Below are 19,236 nucleotides of genomic sequence, written 5' to 3' on the forward strand. Positions count from 1 at the left end.
GTTAAACAGGGGCTGAAAAATTGTGCCTTAGGCACTGGTGGTGGCGCCCAGAACCAAAAATGTTCTTACAAGCTATCAGCGTGATGATTGAGGAGGAAGAGGATAATTACTCAGGGATAGTCACTCAGCATCAGCATAGGCAGTCTTTGAAGGGATCTGAGATTTCAAAAAAAATTATTCGGTTACATCAGCATCAGGTGCTTGGTAGCTGGTGGTGATCCAAGACTCATTCATTTTTATGAAGGTCAGCCGATCGACCGAGTCGGTGGACAGACGCACCCTGTGATCGGTTACCACGCCTCCAGCAGCACTGAATGTGGGTTCCGAAAGAACGCTGGATGCAGGACAGGCCAGTAGCTCAATTGCATACTGTGCAAGCTCTGGCCAGTGATCCATCCTCAAGACCCAGTAACCCAGAGGATTTTCGGTGGGAAAGGTGTCCAAGTCTGATCTTGCCCCTAGGTATTCCTGCACCATGTAAAACAGACGCTGGCGATGGTTGCTGGAACCGATCATACCTTGGGGCTGCGGACCAAAAAATTGTCTGAACGCATCGGTCAGACGGCCACCTTCTCCACCGCTCCTTCTTTGACTGACCGAAGCCTCAGCAACACGTTGTCCAGAAACAGGAGTTTGTAACCTCCCAGTCTCTGGGAACGCGTTGCACAGACCTTTCTGCAAGGCCTCCCGAAGATGTTTCATCCTCTGCTCCCTCTGCGATGGCAAGATAAGGTCCGCAACCTTACCCTTGTAACGTGGATCAAGGAGGGTTGCCAGCCAGTATTGGTCCTTCTCCTTGATACCACGAATACGAGGATCCTTACGCAGGCTTTGCAGGATCAGGGAGGCCATGCAGCGTAGGTTTGCTGAGGCATTCGGTCCGGAGTCCTCTGGGTCACTAAGAACGACATGGTCCGCAGCCACCTCCTCCCAGCCACGTACAAGTCCATGTGTTTCTTGGGACTGATCCCTTAAAGACTGCTGCTGATGCTGAGTGCCAGGCTCCACCTCCATACTGACACAATCTTCCTCCTCCTCCTCTTCCTCCTCGTCCTCTTCCTGTGTGATCGGCGGGCACGCAGGAACACTGTCTGGATAAAGGGGGCCTTGAGAGCTAAGGAAGTCCTCCTCTTCCTGCCTCTGTTCTGCCTCAAGTGCCCTGTCCATTATTCCACGCAGCGTGTGCTCCAACAGGTGGACAAGGGGGACAGTGTCACTGATGCATGCACTGTCACTGCTCACCATCCTCGTGGCCTCCTCGAATGGTGACAGGACAGTGCATGCATCCCTGATCATGGCCCACTGGCGTGGGGAAAAAAAACCAAGCTCCCCTGACCCTGTCCTGGTGCCATAGTCGCACAGGTACTCATTGATGGCCCTCTGCTGCGTGTGCAGCCGCTGCAGCATGGCCAACGTTGAGTTCCACCTGGTGGGCATGTCACAGATTAGGCGGTTCTTGGGCAGGTTAAACTCCTTTTGGAGGTCCGTCAGCCGAGCACTGGCATTATATGACCGGCGGAAATGCACACAGACTTTCCTGGCCTGCCTCAGGACATCCTGTAAGCCCGGGTACCTGCCCAAGAACCGCTGCACCACCAAGTTAAGGACGTGAGCCAAACAGGGCACATGGGTCATTTGTCCCTGTCGGAGGGCAGAGAGGAGGTTGGTGCCATTGTCGCAAACCACCATTCCTGCCTTAAGTTGGCGTGGCGTCAACCACCTCTGAACCTGCCCCTGCAGAGCTGACAGAACCTCTGCCCCAGTGTGGCTCCTGTCCCCCAAGCACACCAGCTCAAGCACCGCATGGCATCTTTTGGCCTGCGTACTTGCGTAGCCCCTTGAACGCCTACGGAGCACCGCTGGTTCCGAGGAAGAGGCCATGGAGGAAGAAGAAGAGGAGGGGGTGGAGGAGAGAGGTGTGTCACAATCAGCATTTTGGAGGCGTGGTGGCGGAACAACCTCCAACACTACTGCACCTTGTCCTGCATCCTTCCCAGCTGCCAGCAGAGTCACCCAATGCGCCGTGAAACTTAGGTAACGTCCCTGTCCATGCCTGCTGGACCATGAGTCAGCGGTAATATGCACCTTACCGCTGACCGCCCTGTCCAGCGAGGCATGGACATTGCCTTCCACATGCCGGTAGAGAGCCGGAATCGCCTTCCGTGAGAAAAAGTGGCGTTTGGGTACCTGCCACTGAGGAACCGCACATTCCACAAACTCACGGAAGGGGGCAGAGTCTACCAACTGAAAAGGCAGCAGTTGAAGTGCTAGCAATTTTGCCAAGCTAGCATTCAACCGCTGGGCATGTGGATGGCTGGGAGCAAACTTCTTTCGGCGGTGCAGCAGCTGGGGCAGGGAAATTTGCCTGGTACAATCTGACGTCGGTGTACCAAAAGCAGATTGCCCACAAGTACTTGGCTGTGACACACCTAATTCTACACCTTCATTCCTCTCACTGCAGGTCTCAGAGAGGACTGAAGGTCTAGTGGGGTTGGAAATCTCAGCTGATGAGGAGCAAGGAGAGATCCTCTTTGTTCTTTGGTGTGGGTCTTTTAGATACGCTTGCCAACGAACTGCATGGCAGGTCAACATATGTCTGGTCAAGCATGTGGTACCCAAGCGGGAGATATTTTGGCCACGCGAGATACGCTTGAGACATATGTTGCAAATAGCAGCGGTGCGATCTGATGCACTCGTCTCAAAAAAGGCCCACACCAAAGAACTTTTTGAATAACGCGCAGAGACTGCAGCGCCCTGCACATGTGGAGCTTTGGGGTGTGATGCAGTCAATGTGCTGCCCTTAGGCTGGCCCCTGGAGGGCATCCTGCCTCGTTGGTGATGTGCTGCCGCCTCCTCCTCCTCCTCCTCCTCCTCCTCCTCCTCCTCTCTCCTATCAGGCACCCACGTTGAGTCAGTGACCTCATCATCCCCTCCCTCCTCATCACTGGAGCAAACCTGGCAGTATGCTGCAGCAGGGGGAGCATGACTGCCAGATTGCTGTCCTTCTTGGGCACCCCCTCTGTCCGCGCTCATGTTACTGCCTTCATCGAGCTCAGTATCGTCATCAGAGCCTTCCAAACGCTGGGCATCCTCCTGGAGCATGTACCCAACACTGTGGTCAAACAGTTCGAGGGAATCCTCATGAGGACATGGTGGAGCTAGGGAAGGAGTCACTGATGACATTGAGCTGAGGGAAGAGGCCGCTGCTTTGCCAGACAAAGCACCCTGGGCATGGGTGAGAGAGGATGAGGAGAATGAGGACGGCTTGGTCATCCACTCGACCAAGTCTTCCGCATGTTGCGGCTCAACATGGCCAGCTGCCGAAAAAAAGGCCAAGCGTGTCCCATGGCCACGTGCTGATGAGGATGCACCGTCTCCACGACCAGCACTAGACACAGAGCCTGCTTGCCCTCTCTTATTGGCTTGTGACTGTCTGCCTCTCCTTCTTGGCCTTCCAGACATACTAATGGCCTGTAGCTGCACTAAGCTGGGATAGAACACCTGTAATTTTCTTCAAGTAGCTTTATATACTGTAACCAGACAAGCCTGCCTGTCAGTAGGAAGATAACAGGAACGGATCTAGCTGAACACTGTGAGCAGGACGCACTGTACTAAATGTAAATAGTCTAGCTGCCTGACCGTGGTACTAATAGGATCAAATAGAACACCTGTAATTTTCTTCAGGTAGCTTTATATACTGTAACCAGACAAGCCTGCCGGTCAGTAGGAATTTAACAGGAACGGATCTAGCTGAACACTGTGAGCAGGACGCACTGCACTAAATGTAAATAGCAGGAACGGATCTAGCTGAACACTGTGAGCAGGACGCACTGCACTAAATGTAAATAGCAGGAACGGATCTAGCTGAACACTGTGAGCAGGACGCACTGCACTAAATGTAAATTGCAGGAACGGATCTAGCTGAACACTGTGAGCAGGACGCACTGCACTAAATGTAAATAGTCTAGAAGATAACAGGAACGGATCTAGCTGAACACTGTGAGCAGGACGCACTGCACTAAATGTAAATAGCAGGAACGGATCTAGCTGAACACTGTGAGCAGGACGCACTGCACTAAATGTAAATAGCAGGAACGGATCTAGCTGAACACTGTGAGCAGGACGCACTGCACTAAATGTAAATAGCAGGAACGGATCTAGCTGAACACTGTGAGCAGGACGCACTGCACTAAATGTAAATTGCAGGAACGGATCTAGCTGAACACTGTGAGCAGGACGCACTGCACTAAATGTAAATAGTCTAGAAGATAACAGGAACGGATCTAGCTGAACACTGTGAGCAGGACGCACTGCACTAAATGTAAATAGCAGGAACGGATCTAGCTGAACACTGTGAGCAGGACGCACTGCATTAAATGTAAATAGTCTAGATAGAAGATAACAGGAACGGATCTAGCTAAACTGAATACAGTGTATATATATATATGCAACACCTGGGATGCATATATATACACAATACACTGTAAGTGCAGCTAACTGACTGACTGTTCTGCCTAATCTATCTAACTCAAATCAAATGACACACTCTCTCTCTCTCTCTCTATCTCTCAGCACACCGGAACACACACTACACAGGGCCGCCGTGCAGGCGGCCTTATATAGTGTGGGGTGTGTACTAAATCCCCTGAGCCATAATTGGCCAAAGCCACCCTGGCTTTGGCCAATTACAGCTCTCTCTACTGACGGCGCTGTGATTGGCCAAGCATGCGGGTCATAGTGCATGCTTGGCCAATCATCAGCCAGCAATGCACTGCGATGCCGCAGTGAATTATGGGCCGTGACGCGCCACACGAATTTAGCGCGAACGGCCCATAACGTTCGCAATTCGGCGAACGATCGAACAGCCGATGTTCGAGTCGAACATGGGTTCGACTCGAACACGAAGCTCATCCCTACACTTGACTAAATATTTGAAAGAACAAAGGAAAAAAAAAAAAACCCTGTAAAATCAATTTCCAGTAAAGCATTGTAATCATTTGCATTTTGCAATCTCCCAGTGTTTTAAAATACATTTTAAACTTTGAGTAAGATATTTGCCTAATGCCATATTACATATTTGTGGTATGATCTTCTGCCAAAAAAAACTTTGTTCAGCACGTGTACATGATTGTTGTCTTTGTTTCTTTACTTTTCTGCTCCTTTTGCAAGAACTCTTAGTCAGTATGGCTTTTGCAGTTTTAGGTTTCATAATAGTTGGCCTGTGTTAAGTTTCATAAGTGTTTAAGTTTTGATTTGAAACTTAAAACATAAAGACCCACAAAGCTAGTGTAGCTGTAACCCTGCAGGAGCTGCTGGATACAGTGGTGAAGCTAGACGTTCATTCACCTGGGCCAAAAACTCAGTTCAGCACCCCCCCCCCCCCCACTTCCCCTGAGAGAAAAGTTCTCTATCTAGGGGGCAATAAAGCTGATTAGCGGGCCAGCTCCCAGTATGGCGGGTGAATGGGACATTTGACCTTAATGCCCTGTACACACGATCGGGCTTTCTGATTGAAAATGTGTGATCAGAACTTGTTGTTGGAAATTCCGACCGTGTGTAGGCTATCGGACTTTTTCCATTGGAATTTCTGACACACAAAGTTTGAGAGCTGGATCTAAAATGTTCCGACAACAAAATCCGTTTGTGTAAATTCCGTTTGTGTGTAGACAATTCCGACGCACAAAGTGCCACACATGCTCAGAATCAAGCAGAAGAGCTGCACTGGCTATAGAACTTAATCTTTCTCGGCTCGTTGTACGTGTTGTATGTCACCGCGTTCTTGACGTTCGGAATTTCTGACCGACTTTGTGTGACCGTGTATATGCAAGACAAGTTTGAGCCAACATCCGTCGGAAAAAAACTGATGAATTTTTTTGTCGGAATGTGCGATCCTGTGTACAGGGCATAACACTGCATGTGTTGCTCCACATGTAGCCTGAAGGTCTACACAATCAGCGTGTAGGTGAGGGTTGAATGAGCAGATTTTAACTTCACTTCCATAGTGGATTGAGACAGGGGTGCTGCCAGGAAAGAAGTAAGTCAAGCAGCGGGTTTTTAATAAGACCTGCTTCTGTGCACTCTTTTTCCTTCCTGTTGGGGCCTCACCTAATACGCCGTGAAATCGCCTCATTCTACAGTAGGGGTGAGCCGAACACCCCCCCCCGGTTTGGTTCGCACCAAGCAAAAAATTTGTTCGAACATGCAAACACTGTTAAAGTCTATGGGACACGAACATGAATAATCAAAAGTGCTAATTTTAAAGGCTTATATGCAAGTTATTGTCATAAAAAGTGTTTGGGGACCTGGGTCCTGCCCCAGGATGGATCAATGCAAAAAAAGTTTTAAAAACGTCCGTTTTTTCGGGAGCAGTGATTTTAATAATGCTTAAAGTGAAACAATAAAAGTGTAATATCCCTTTAAATTTTGTACCTGGGGGGTGTCTATAGTATGCCTGTAAAGGGGCGCATGTTTCCCGTGTTTAGAACAGTCTGACAGCAAAATGACATTTCAAAGGAAAAAAGTCATTTAAAACTACTCACGGCTATTAATGCATTTGCCGGTCTGACAATACACATAGAAGTTCATTGATAAAAATGGCATGGGAATTTCCCACAGGGGAACCCCGAACCAAAATTTAAAAAAAAAATGACGTGGGGGGTCCCCCTAAATTCCATACCAGGCCCTTCAGGTCTGGTATGGATATTAAGGGGAACCCCGCGCCAAAATAAAAAAAAAACGGCGTGGGGTCCCCCCAAAAATCCATACCAGACCCTTATCCGAGCACGCAACCTGGCAGGCCACAGGAAAAGAGGGGGGGACGAGAGAGCGCCCCCCCCTGAACCGTACCAGGCCACATGCCCTCAACATTGGGAGGGTGCGTTGGGGTAGCCCCCCAAAACACCTTGTCCCCATGTTGATGAGGACAAGGGCCTCATCCCCACAACTCTGGCCGGTGGTTGTGGGGGTCGGCGGGTGTGGGCTTATCGGAATCTGGAAGCCCCCTTTAACAAGGGGACCCCCAGACCCGGCGCTCCCCCCTGTGTGAAATGGTAAGGGGGTACAAAAGTACCCCCTTACCATTTCACTAAAAAACTGTCAAAAATGTTAAAAATGACAAGAGACAGTTTTTGACAATTCCTTTATTTAAATGCTTCTTCTTTCTTCTCACTTCTATCTTCTGTCTTCCTTCATCTTCTTCTTCTTCTGGTTCTTCTGGTTCTTCTTCAGGTGTTCTTGTCCAGCATCTCCTCCGCGGTGTCTTCTTCCCTTCTTCTCCTCGGGCCGCTCCGCATCCATGGCATGGAGGGAGGCTCCCGCTCTTCTCTTCATCTTCTTCTCTTCATCTTCTTGTCTTCATCTTCTTTTCTGGCCGCTCCGCATCCATGCTGGCATGGAGGGAGGCTCCCGCTGTGTGATGCTTCTCCTCTTCTGACGGTTCTTAAATAATGGGGGGGCACCCGGTGACCCCGCCCCCCTCTGACGCACGGTGACTTGATGGGACTTCCCTGTGGCGTCACGGGGAATGCCACAGGGAAGTCCCGTCATGTCCCCGTGCGTCAGAGGGGGCGGGGCCACCGGGTGGCCCCCCCCTCGTTATTTAAGAACCGTCAGAAGAGGAGAAGCGTTACACAGCGGGAGCCTCCCTCCATGCCAGCATGGATGCGGAGCGGCCCGAAAAGAAGATGAAGACAAGAAGATGAAGACAAGAAGATGAAGAGAAGAAGATGAAGAGAAGAAGATGAAGAGAAGAAGATGAAGAGAAGAAGATGAAGAGAAGAGCGGGAGCCTCCCTCCATGCCATCATGGATGCGGAGCGGCCCGAGGAGAAAAAGGGAAGAAGACGCCGCGGAGGAGATGCTGGACGAGAACCCCGGAGGAAGAACCAGAAGAACCAGAAGAACCAGAAGAAGAAGAAGATGAAGGAAGATAGAAGATAGAAGAAAGAAGAAGCATTTAAATAAAGGAATTGTCAAAAACCGTCTCTTGTCATTTTTAACATTTTTGACAGTTTTTTAGTGAAATGGTAGGGGTACCCCCTTACCATTTCACACAGGAGGAGGGCCGGGATCTGGGGGTCCCCTTGTTAAAGGGGGCTTCCAGATTCCGATAAGCCCCTCCCCGCAGACCCCCACTACCAACGGCCAGGGTTGTGGGGATGAGGCCCTTGTCCTCATCAACATGGGGACAAGGTGTTTTGGGGGCTACCCCAAAGCACCCTCCCAATGTTGAGGGCATGTGGCCTGGTACGGTTCAGGAGGGGGGGGCGCTCTCTCGTCCCCCCCTCTTTTCCTGTGGCCTGCTAGGTTGCGTGCTCGGAAAAGGGTCTGGTATGGATTTTTGGGGGGACCCCACGCGTTTTTTTTTTAAATTTTGGCGCGGGGTTCCCCTTAATATCCATACCAGACCTGAAGGGCCTGTTATGGAATTTAGGGGGACCCCCCACGTCATTTTTTTTTTAAATTTTGGCCGGGGTTCCCCTTAATATCCATACCAGACCTGAAAGGCCTGGTATGGAATTTAGGGGGACCCCCCCCCACGTCATTTTTTTTTTTTTAATTTTGGTGCGGAGTTCCCCTGTGGGGATGTCACGTACCTGGTAGGTGGAGCCCGGAATGCAGAGAACGGCCTCTCGTATACCTCTGACTCGGGAACCCCTGGAAGTGTGGACAGGGGCTCGGGAGTGCAAAGGCGCACAAGTGCCTGACTGGAATACTGGAGTAGAGGGCTGGATCCTGTAGTCAGCAGGGAGGTGCACTGTAGTCCCGTAGCAGGATGCAGACAGCAGGGAGGTGCACTGTAGTCCCGTAGCAGGATGCAGACAGCAGGGAGGTGCACTGTAGTCCCGTAGCAGGATGCAGACAGCAGGGAGGTGCACTGTAGTCCCGTAGCAGGATGCAGACAGCAGGGAGGTGCACTGTAGTCTCGTAGCAGAAAGTAGACAGCTGGGAGGTGCACTGTAGTCCCGTAGCAGGGTGCAGACAGCAGGGAGGTGCACTGTAGTCCCATAGCAGGATGCAGACAGCAGGGAGGTGCACTGTAGTCCCGTAGCAGGATGCAGACAGCAGGGAGGTGCAGACAAGCCGGGTCAAAGTACTGGCGGGCAGATCAGGTACAGAAGGGCAAACCAAGAGAATAGTCAGAGTCCAAGCCGGGATCGGGGCAGGCAACAAACAGGGAAGTCAGGAACAAGCCAAGTAAGTACTGGATTCAGGAAAAACTGGTAACAAGGCAGCAGGGGTCTCAGGAAACGCTGTAGACCGGACAGCAAGGAGGCAAGGCATCAGTCTCTTTAAATAGTCCCCTGTTGGCGCCAAGCGCTGTCACAAGGGGCGCGCGTGCTCTAGCGCGTGCCTGTGTGCCGCTGTTCGTGCTACTGCGCATGCGCATGCGCCGGATGGCTCTCCTATGCACAGGAATCCTCCTAGTGACAGAACGTCTGTTGGGAGGGATTTCCTGACAGGGGAATTCCCATGCTGTTTTTATCAATGTAAACAAGTAAAACAGGCGCAATGCAATGGTACCTTTTGTAAAGTGTTCTTGGGTTGTCCGGGGGGGGGGGGAGAACAGAGGGGAGAATGAATAGATATATGTATATATATATATGTATACACATATACATATATATATATAAGTAGAGCGATCGATCAGGGCAGCCACCGAGAGGACCAAAAGCAGGATCCACAAAGAGCTAAGAAAAAACAAGGAGAGAGGCGCCCCTCTCCTTGTTCTTTCGTTTTTATCAATGAACTTCTATGTGTATTGTCAGACCAGCAATGCATTAATAGCCGCGAGTAGTTTTAAATGACTTTTTTTCCTTTGAAATGTCATTTTGCTGTCAGACTGTTCTAAACACGGGAAACATGCGCCCCTTTACAGGCATACTATAGACACCCCCCAGGCACGAAATTTAAAGGGATATTACACTTTTATTGTCTCAATTTAAGCATTGTTAAAATCACTGCTCCCGAAAAACTTTTTTTTGCATTGATCCATGTTCCCTGGGGCAGGACCCAGGTCCCCAAACACTTTTTATGACAATACCATGCATATAAGCCTTTAAAATTAGCACTTTTGATTTCTCCCATAGACTTTTAAAGGGTGTTCCGCAGCATTCGAATTTGCCGCGAACACCCCAAATTCGGCGGACTTGCGAACAGCCCATGTTCGAGTTTGACTCGAAGCTCATCCCTATTCTACAGTTATGGTTGGCTTTATTAAAGGGGTGCCCTGCTGGGCTGGTTTTTTTTTTGTTGTTGCAGTGGCAAAAATTCTAATCTGCCATGAAAGTGAGGATTGAGCCTCACCTCTGGTTAGTGCCATCTTACTAACATCGAGGGCCCCTACCAGATACTAAATTACATAGCAAATGTGCGGCGCTAAAACCAAACAGTGAATAACTAAATGAAATAACCGAAAAAAAAAAAATACCTGTACACACACACATATATATATATATATATATCTATCTATCTATATATATATAGATATATATATAGATAGATATATAGATATATATAGATATCTATATATATCTATATAGATATCTATATATATCTATATATATATATAGATATATATATATATATTGCACAAATCTACTAAAAAATATATTAAATAAATTAATATATTAAATTAATAATACATATATCCTATAAAACAAATCCAAAAACATGGAAATAACATTCAATTATTAGGAGGAGCTTGATCGGCTGATGTGAAAGGAATCAGGAAGTGTTCTGGAGCACAGGCTTAGGGCGGGGTGAACGCCGCTGACCGGGGCTGCTGATCTGGCTTCAGGTGACACTATCACCCCACCACACATGAGTTTACTAGGGCATGCTTTTTTTATCATGAAATGTGAGTGTAATTCTTGTGGAGTTCAAGTTGTAATACATTTTTTAAAACAATATCACACTATTGCAAGCCTCTATAATTTCTAATTATATTTCTAATTTCTTGTGGCATATATGAGAGGAGGTTGCTGGTAACCAGAAGGAAGGAGTTGTTCCTGATCTGCACTTTAAACCAAATAGTTAACACAGGAAGGAGGAATAACAGGAGGATCTTTTAAAGCTGTTAACACTTACAACAGGCTTATATACAAAGCCCTTAAGGTGAGTGTATATCTGGTGGAGGGGTACTCGAGGATTGTGTTTGTGAAGGCACCATCATCACTTTTATCTATGCTTTTATGATGGACTGTTAAAGAATTTGATTCACCATATATATTAAGGATATTGTGCAGCACACGGAGCACTTGCACTTTAATTTGGACATTATAAATAATTGAATGTTATTTGCACGTTTTTAGGATATATTTATTATTAATTGAATATATTAATTTATTTAATATATTTTTAAGTAGATTTGTGCAATATATATATATTTGTTTACAGTTTTTTCATTTAGTTATTCACTGTTTGGTCTTAGCCACGCACATTTGCTATGTAATTTTGTATTGTCACATTTAGGGAAGTGTGGGGAGTGCTGGCAACTGTCTATTTTATTTATTTATTTTTTTTTTCACTAGTTTTCATTGCATTTATTAAGCTTAGCAGCTCACAAGGTTTTCACCAATTTGCCCCTACCAGATAGATGGTGACCTGCGGCGCACTAGGCATGCCGCTGCAAAAAGTGGTTGTGGTTAAATTATGCTACATGTTGGATATGGCTTTTTAGCCTGATTAGAAACAACAAATAAATACAACCAGGGAATTATGCCACATTAAATTCACTCCCCGTATACACTGTAGACACTGCCCCTCTGTGTACACTGACCCTCTTTTCCCTTATAATGATAGTTATTAAAAATTATTATATTTTTATTTTTTTACATTTTTTATTATTTTTACAATTTTTAAATGATTTTTTACATTTTTTTTTTGCATTTTTTCACAACTTGTTGGGGGGGGATCTTTGGTGGGATATCAGGAGTCTAAATAGAGCCCTGATGTCTCGCTTTTGGGACAGAGAAAGGGACTGGGGACATAGATTCCCCAACCCCCTTCTGTTCAGCCTCAGCTACACTGGAGATGAATGAATAGGAAGCGCTCTGGAGCTTATCGTTTATTCACAAACTGAAGCATTGCAAACTCAGTTCACTATGCTTCAGTAATGAATGAACATAGTGAGTGATCAGTACTGATCACTTTCTGTGCTCGTTAAGGAAAGGTAGGGGACAGCAAGTATGATATATTTACCACCCTCCAAATCTTTCCCCCGCTCTTTATTCTCCATCTGAAGCCCTCCTGTGCCCCTAAGGAGCAGGTGGGAGCAGATGGAAGACTGAAGCTCCACAACACATAGCAGGCACACAGCGGGGGCCTGGGCAGCAGGGGAAATCGCATGTAGACAGAGCGGGTGATCAATGCAGCGGGTGGGGGAAATTAATGGAACCGATCTTCTCTGTAGCTCTCCCAGCAGAGAGGAGATACCAGCTATAAGCTGCTGCAGGGAGAGCCACGCTTCTCAATGCGGTGTTTAGAAGGAGATGTCCTCCCTATCCCCCCCTAATTTTGGCCCTGCCTGGATATGATCGATTCACTTTTTTGCCATGACTCTTTAAACTGCTCAGTCCTAACTGACACACCTGTGTAACTTAAATGCTAGTATGCTACCACTCTATATTAATGCACAGAAAATAGGCCACAAGCAACTGGATGGTAGACTGAAAGGATGAGTTCTGGCAATGCAGTTAAACAATGCAAGAATCAATAAACAGGCAGTCTAACAGGTTTAAAGATGCTGTACTAGTTAACATGACCACTGACCCATAAGAGGGCCATTAACTGAACTGTAGTGGTGCTAAACCAAGTTATTTTTTATGCAAACAGGGTTAAGAGTATCTGCAGATCTGTTTCCTGATTGTCCAAAGCACCAGGCCATCCTATTGGATGCCTGGCGCTTCGGAAGAGGAGCGGAGAAGACACACGCTGGAGTGGAGCTGCTGCCTGGCGGTAAGTGCCTGACCACTTACTGCTGTTAGAGCTGTGAGCTCCAAGGGGGTGTGCCGCTGTCAGAGCCCAGAGACTGGGGGCAAGTGTGCTGTCAGAGCGACTGTATTTGACTGTATTTGGTGGGCACAGTGGCTGCATATGCTGGGCACAGTGGCTGCATATGATGGGCACAGTGACTGTATCTGGTGGGCACAGTGGCTGCACATGATTGGCACAGTGGCTGTATTTGGTGGCTGCACATGATGGGCACAGTGGCTGTATTTGATGGGCACAGTGGCTGCATATGATGAGCACAGTGGCTGCATTTAATGGCACAGTGGCTGCATTTGCTGGGCACAGTGGCTGCATTTGATGGGCAAAGTAGCTGAATTTGATAGGCACAGTGAGGCTGTAATTGATGTTTTTTTATGTATTTTTCAGAATTTTTCACTTTGTTTGCCCCCCCAAAAAAATTTTGAGCACCAACCTCCACTGCATAGAGCCCTAATAACAGGTGGATGTATTTGTTCTTGACAAAGGGGTACCCCTGGAGGTGTCTACAAGTAGCTTTTGCCTAATTGTCAATGTTAGCTGGCTGTCATTGGGGCCCTTCTGTAAGTTGGTGCATGTGTAGCTGTACATTTAGGTGTGTGCAATGGGTGGCTGATGGGCTGTTAAACAAGGAGCTGTCTCTATTGCATCAGCTATGTCAGTGTTCAGATAAGCATGATTCATCTCTCCACTCCTGGTACACAGAAATCTGGTCCACATCACTTTGTGGTCTGCTTTCCTCAGGTACTCAGAACCTAGTGACTCTCAGTCCTCACAAACAAGTTCTCACAAGGCTCAGTCTTTTATCTCTAGTTTTCGATGGTTCTCCTACTGCTGTAGGCAGTCACAACAATAGGTTGTTCCATCTCCGGTCCCAGCCCAGCAAGCAGCAATCTCTCTGTGGCTCGGTCCTTAGGCTCTTATGGACACAGGACACTTGATGTCTGCACAGGTTCAGCGTAGGCAACAGGCCTGTGTTCTCTGGTCCCCACACTGCTCTGAGATGGCACCCTGTTTTCTGTATAGTCCCAGCCAATTCCCAGAATTGCCTCGGAAAGGTTCTGTCTCTTCTCCATTCATCAGCAGGGATTTCTGGGTAGTGAAGTCCACAACCCAATAGCCAAAATTGCACTGCACTCCTTGTGGACTACATACAGAAATTCCAGAGTCTATGGCTCTACATATTAGGTGCTAGGGTATCTTGGTGATGTTATGACTTCAATAGTTTCCAAGTCCCTGAATCAGGACATATATATATATATATATATATATATATATATATATATATTGTATACACTATATATGTTTCATCTGCTGCAGTATTATTTAAAATCAGTAATCTGTCAGAATCAGAAAGTATTGAAGCCAGAGGATCAGCATAATAGTCAAGCAAGTAGCATTCTTAAAAGTAGATTGACAATAGTGGACCATGCATATTACTTGTGACAGGTTTCTTTAGGTGGACCGTGGGAGCAACATGAGTCTAGAGAAAAAGGTCAGTCTTAATTAGGTCCAACACTGGGAGAGCTTCAGAAAGTTGATACAACCACTGGCTCCTTATGTTCCCCAGACGTCTGGATGTCTGTGACCAAACGAAAAAAAAACAAAAAACCTGCTTTACATATCTCAATTTCAGTCTTCAATGTTTTTCTTATTAGCTTTTAATTCCCTTTAATGCCCATGGAAACATTATGACAGTCAAGTATGGATTGTGTGGTCACAGAAATGGATCACCTTGAGCAGCAATTGAGCAGTGTAGGAAATACATTTTTTTGTATAGACTGTAGACTAGAATGATAGCAAGGACAAACTTATGTTAACATTTAAGACAATTTAAAGTGGCTTGAAATCTTCTCTTTCGAATAATGCAAACATTTTTTTTTTTAATTATTTAGAGACTAAAAATTAAAAACTGATTTATTTTTTGCTGCACTAATATTAGTATTCTACTCTAAAAGAGAGCAGATATAATTTGTAATAGAATGAATAGACATAATCATTTTCTCACTGATCTTTTATCTTCTACAGTCAGCTCTAGTTATTTTTGTGAAAGTAATGTACTGGAACCACACAGATAAAAAAAAAAAAGAACTGTCCAGAAAAAGACCCAATTATACCAGGGTGCTGCATAAATGCACACGCAATGCATAGTAACAAGCGTTAAAGCTGAACTCTAGACAGACGTAAAAGACACGTGCATGCAGATCTGTAGAAATGAATACATACTTAAATGTATTTTTTAATGCAAGTAGTGTTAATGCCTTGATCTGGTATCATCCACTTTTAGTTTAGTATGGCAGAGCTGGAGTGTGAGAGGAAGAAGAAGCACAAGAAGCCAATGTACTGAAAAGGAGCGTGCTAATAGGAGGGGAAAGCAAAGTGACAGAGAGATGAGATCATCACTGTGATGCTTCTCCTTTCACTATATATTTACAGACTAGGGTGGGTCCAGAACAGTCTGGGTTCAAAGGAAGTGGTTTGAATGATTCTGAACAGTGGCGGCCCATAATGCAGGGCACAGGGGCGCCGCCCCCCATCCATGCGTCTCGCCCCCTAATCTACATGCGGGGAGCTGGACGCATGGATTCCAATAGGTTTTTTTTTAAGTACATGATTAGAGCCTGAGGCACTGAGCACTGTGCCCCGAGCCCACCCACTTGTATGACAATAATGAATTAATATTTGGTTCAGGAGTGACTTGACACAAGAAATTCTACAGTTGTAGCTCATGTCCTGGATACGTCTGTGTGTGGTGGCTCTTGAGGCACTGGCACCAGCCGTTGTCCACTCCTTGTGAATCTCCCCCAAATTCCTGAATGGCCTTTGCTTCACAAGCCTCTCAAGGCTATGGTTATCCCTGTTGCTTGTGCATCTTTTTTGACAACACTTTTTCCTTCCACTTCCTTCAACTTTCCATTAATATGCTTGGATACAGCACTCTGTGAACAGCCAGCTTCTTTAGCAATGACCTTTTGTGACTGTCATCTGGACAACGGTCAAGCAGTGGCGGCCCGTAATGCAAGGTGCAGGGGCGCCACCCCCCCATCCATGCGTTTGGCCCCCTAATCTAAGTGAGGCTCTAATTGGCTCTAATTGGCTTAAAAAATAGTGGGCTCGAGGAGCAGAGCCTACCCACTTGTGTGACAATAGCAAATAAATATTCGTTGTTGTCTTCATGATTCTCCTCCCGGCCAATCAGGAAGCCCCGATTGGCCAGGGAGTCTGATACCGTGTACACACGGGCGTAGTTTTCGATCAGACTGGTCCGATGGAATGAATCCGTCGGACAATCTGACCGTGTGTGGGCTTCATCGGACCCGAAGCAGACTTTTTCGGTCGAAAATCAGACGGACTTTAGATTTGGAACATGTTTCAAATTTTTTCACCAGACCCAGTTCCTATCGAGAAATCCGCTCGTCTGTATGCTAGTCCGACGGACGAAAACCGACGCTAGGGCAGCTATTGGCTACTGGTTATGAACTTCCTTATTTCAGTCCGGTCGTACGTCATCACGTACGAATCCGTTGGACTTTGGTGTGATCGTGTGTAGCCAAGTCAGTTAGTTCGAAAGTCCATGGGAAGTCCGTCAATTGTCAGTCGAAAGTCCGTCGGAAAGACCGTCGGTCCATTGATGCCAAAAAGTCTGCCCGTGTGTACACGGCATTAGGATTCCCTGGCCAATAGTGTCTCAGGACACGCTTCCTGTTCAGCTGGGAGGAGAATGTCTCTCTGTGTGCTGCAGACGATGTCTCTGAAGTTCTGCCGGGAGAAGTGGTCAGAGTGGCTGGGGGTGGGGAGAGATGGAGGGGAGGGGAGAGAGGGAGGGGTCGAGAGGAGTTTTTTTTTTCTTTTTTTTCATTACTCCGGGATAGGGAGGGGGTAAAAGGGTAATTTTTTTTTTTTTGAGCAATGGGTTAATAGTAGACAAAGGGAATTCACAAGGAATTAAAGTGTCAATTAAAGGTAACATATGATGTGCAGATGAATATTTACTTAAGACGTATTAAGCTGGCACTATATGAGTGCAATGAATTGCATTGTGAAACCCATGAAAAATAAAAAAAAAAAAAAAAAAAGAGTGGCTGGGGGTGACCGTTGCCGTCCATCTCCAGCATGGAGGGGGGTGGTGTTAGTTTGCTGACCCCCCAAAATATTGAGCACCAGCCACCACTGATTTTGAATGTCAGATTGACAGGTTCTTGTGACAGATAAGAAGTACTGCTGGGGAGAGCTCCACATTGAAAATTAATAGTGCAAAAAAGTTGCATTTTTAAAATGTATCTGTAATGGTGTATTAAATATAATTTTTTTTTTTTCACTGGAGTTCTGTTTGAAGCACATTGATACATTGTAATGCCATTCATTCTGTAGTACAGGTAGGCAATCTTTTGAGCACAGTGTGCCGAAAAATATTTTCAAAGAAATTGAGAGTGCCGATTTTATAACAAAAAATGTCAACTTCACACTCCCAATCACGAAAAGGATTTTTTATAAAGTAAATGCTTCATGATTCTCCTCAGGACCAATCATGATTAACATCCTGCACTCTCACGCCTTAAGATCAGCCCCAATTCATGCACCTTAACACCTCAGATCACTGTTCCCCCTTCACATCTGCCCCACCACTGTAACCCCCTGCATATCTGCCCCATCACAGTACCCCCCTGCTTTTCTGTCCCACCTCTGAACCCCCTTCTCATCCCTCCCACTACTGTACCTCCTGCACATCTGCCCAACCACTGTACCCCTTTTCTCATCTGCCCCACCACTGTACCTCCCTGCACATCTACTCCACTGACATATGCCCATGCTCTTCTGTCTCACTACTGAATCACCTTCTCATCTGTCCTAACACTGAACCCATCTGTTCATCTGCCCCACCACTGTAACCCGCTTTCTCATCTGCCCCACCAATGTACCTCCTGCACATCTGTCTCACCTCTGTACCCCCTGCTCCTCTTCCCCACCTCTGTTCCCTTTGCTCACGTGTCCCACCAATACACCTCCTCTCACATCTGCCCCACTGCTCTACCCCCCTGCTTTTCTGTCCCACCACTGAACCCCCTTCTCATCTGGCCCAACACTGAACCCCCTGCTCATCTACCCCATCACTGTACCTCCCTGCTCTTCTGTCCCACTGCTGAAGCCCCTTCTCATGTCTTCCACCGCTGTACCTCCCTGCACATCTGCCCCACCACTATACCCTTCTGCTCTTCTAACCCACCTCGGAAACCCTCCTGCTCATTTTCCTCACCGCTGTACCCTCTTCTCATCTATGATATGCATGATATGCAGAGTGGTGAAAGGAAGCAGAGATGAGACACATCTATCTGTCTTGGCACACTCATCCTGCTGATCCACCTCTTGCATCCAGCCCACGTGCTTGTATGTGATGTCACATACCAGCATCTGGAATGAATGCGCAATGATAAGCTCAGGTCAGGGGTATTTTGTGAAAGCAGTGGGCCTGTGTGCAGAATCATAAGTTGGGCCCCTGTAGCCAAGAAAAAGTGTGGCGCTCTGCTCCACAGCAAAAGTTTGGTGTGATTTTCATTGCGCTGAATACTGGCTGTGGCTTGAAGGGACACAGAGTGCAGAGGGTTTCAGCAGTAAGTGACGCAAAGCTTCAGGAATAATTTCAACAAAGTTCCCAGAAGCTCAACAGTAATTCCACAAACTGTCACCTGATTGTGGTTTTTCCCAATCACAGTGAAATCCCTTCTTTCTGAGATTGGTACTGGCAACCAAGCAAGTCATCTTCCTACGGATGGTGGGCGGGGCTAGCAGGACTGTGATTGGCTTTAGCAGTGGCCAATAACAGTCCTCCTCCTGGAAACAGGGACCGCCCCCTCCCTAGCAGAACTGCACCCAATCTCTTCCCCATCACAAAAGCTGACGATCGCAGACACAGCAAAGTTAGAGAACCAAACAATGTTTCCCATCTTTTACAATGTGTGGGGGCACAGTGCCTCCCCCTCAGTGCAGGTGTGGAGTGGGGAATTCTGATAGTGGAATGCTTTAGTGTCTCACTGACACTTCCCTGCGCTGCTCTGCTGATGGGGAGGGATTTGAGTGCTGACAAAAGAGGCTTTGGGTGCCGCTTGCAACATCAGTGACAGGGGTTGCCTACCCCTGGTGTAGTATGTTGAGGTGTGCTGCATTGCTGAAAATACACAATTGTTGGTCCATTGTGGTGTGTTAGGCAGCCCAGTCAAATGAATGGGCTTCCCTAATGCAAGGCACATTAATG

General features: G+C 47.0%; 1 long non-coding RNA gene across 2 annotated transcripts in view; it reads left to right on the top strand.

Annotated features, from left to right (window-relative positions):
• Positions 1-10,558: 10,558 nt before the first annotated feature.
• LOC141141535 (uncharacterized) overlaps positions 10,559-19,236 on the top strand; it is a 54,667-nt gene continuing 45,989 nt past the window's right edge. The window contains exons 1-3 of one of the 2 annotated variants that reach the window (XR_012244121.1): positions 10,559-10,857; positions 10,975-11,114; positions 12,834-12,956. This is a non-coding gene — a long non-coding RNA (uncharacterized lncRNA). Of the gene's footprint in view, positions 11,115-12,833; positions 12,957-19,236 lie in introns of both variants that reach the window. The other variant, XR_012244120.1, reaches the window with a different exon arrangement.

Source organism: Aquarana catesbeiana, linkage group LG04, assembly GCF_042186555.1.
Source record: "Aquarana catesbeiana isolate 2022-GZ linkage group LG04, ASM4218655v1, whole genome shotgun sequence".
In the NCBI taxonomy this organism is placed as follows: Eukaryota; Metazoa; Chordata; class Amphibia; order Anura; family Ranidae; genus Aquarana; species Aquarana catesbeiana.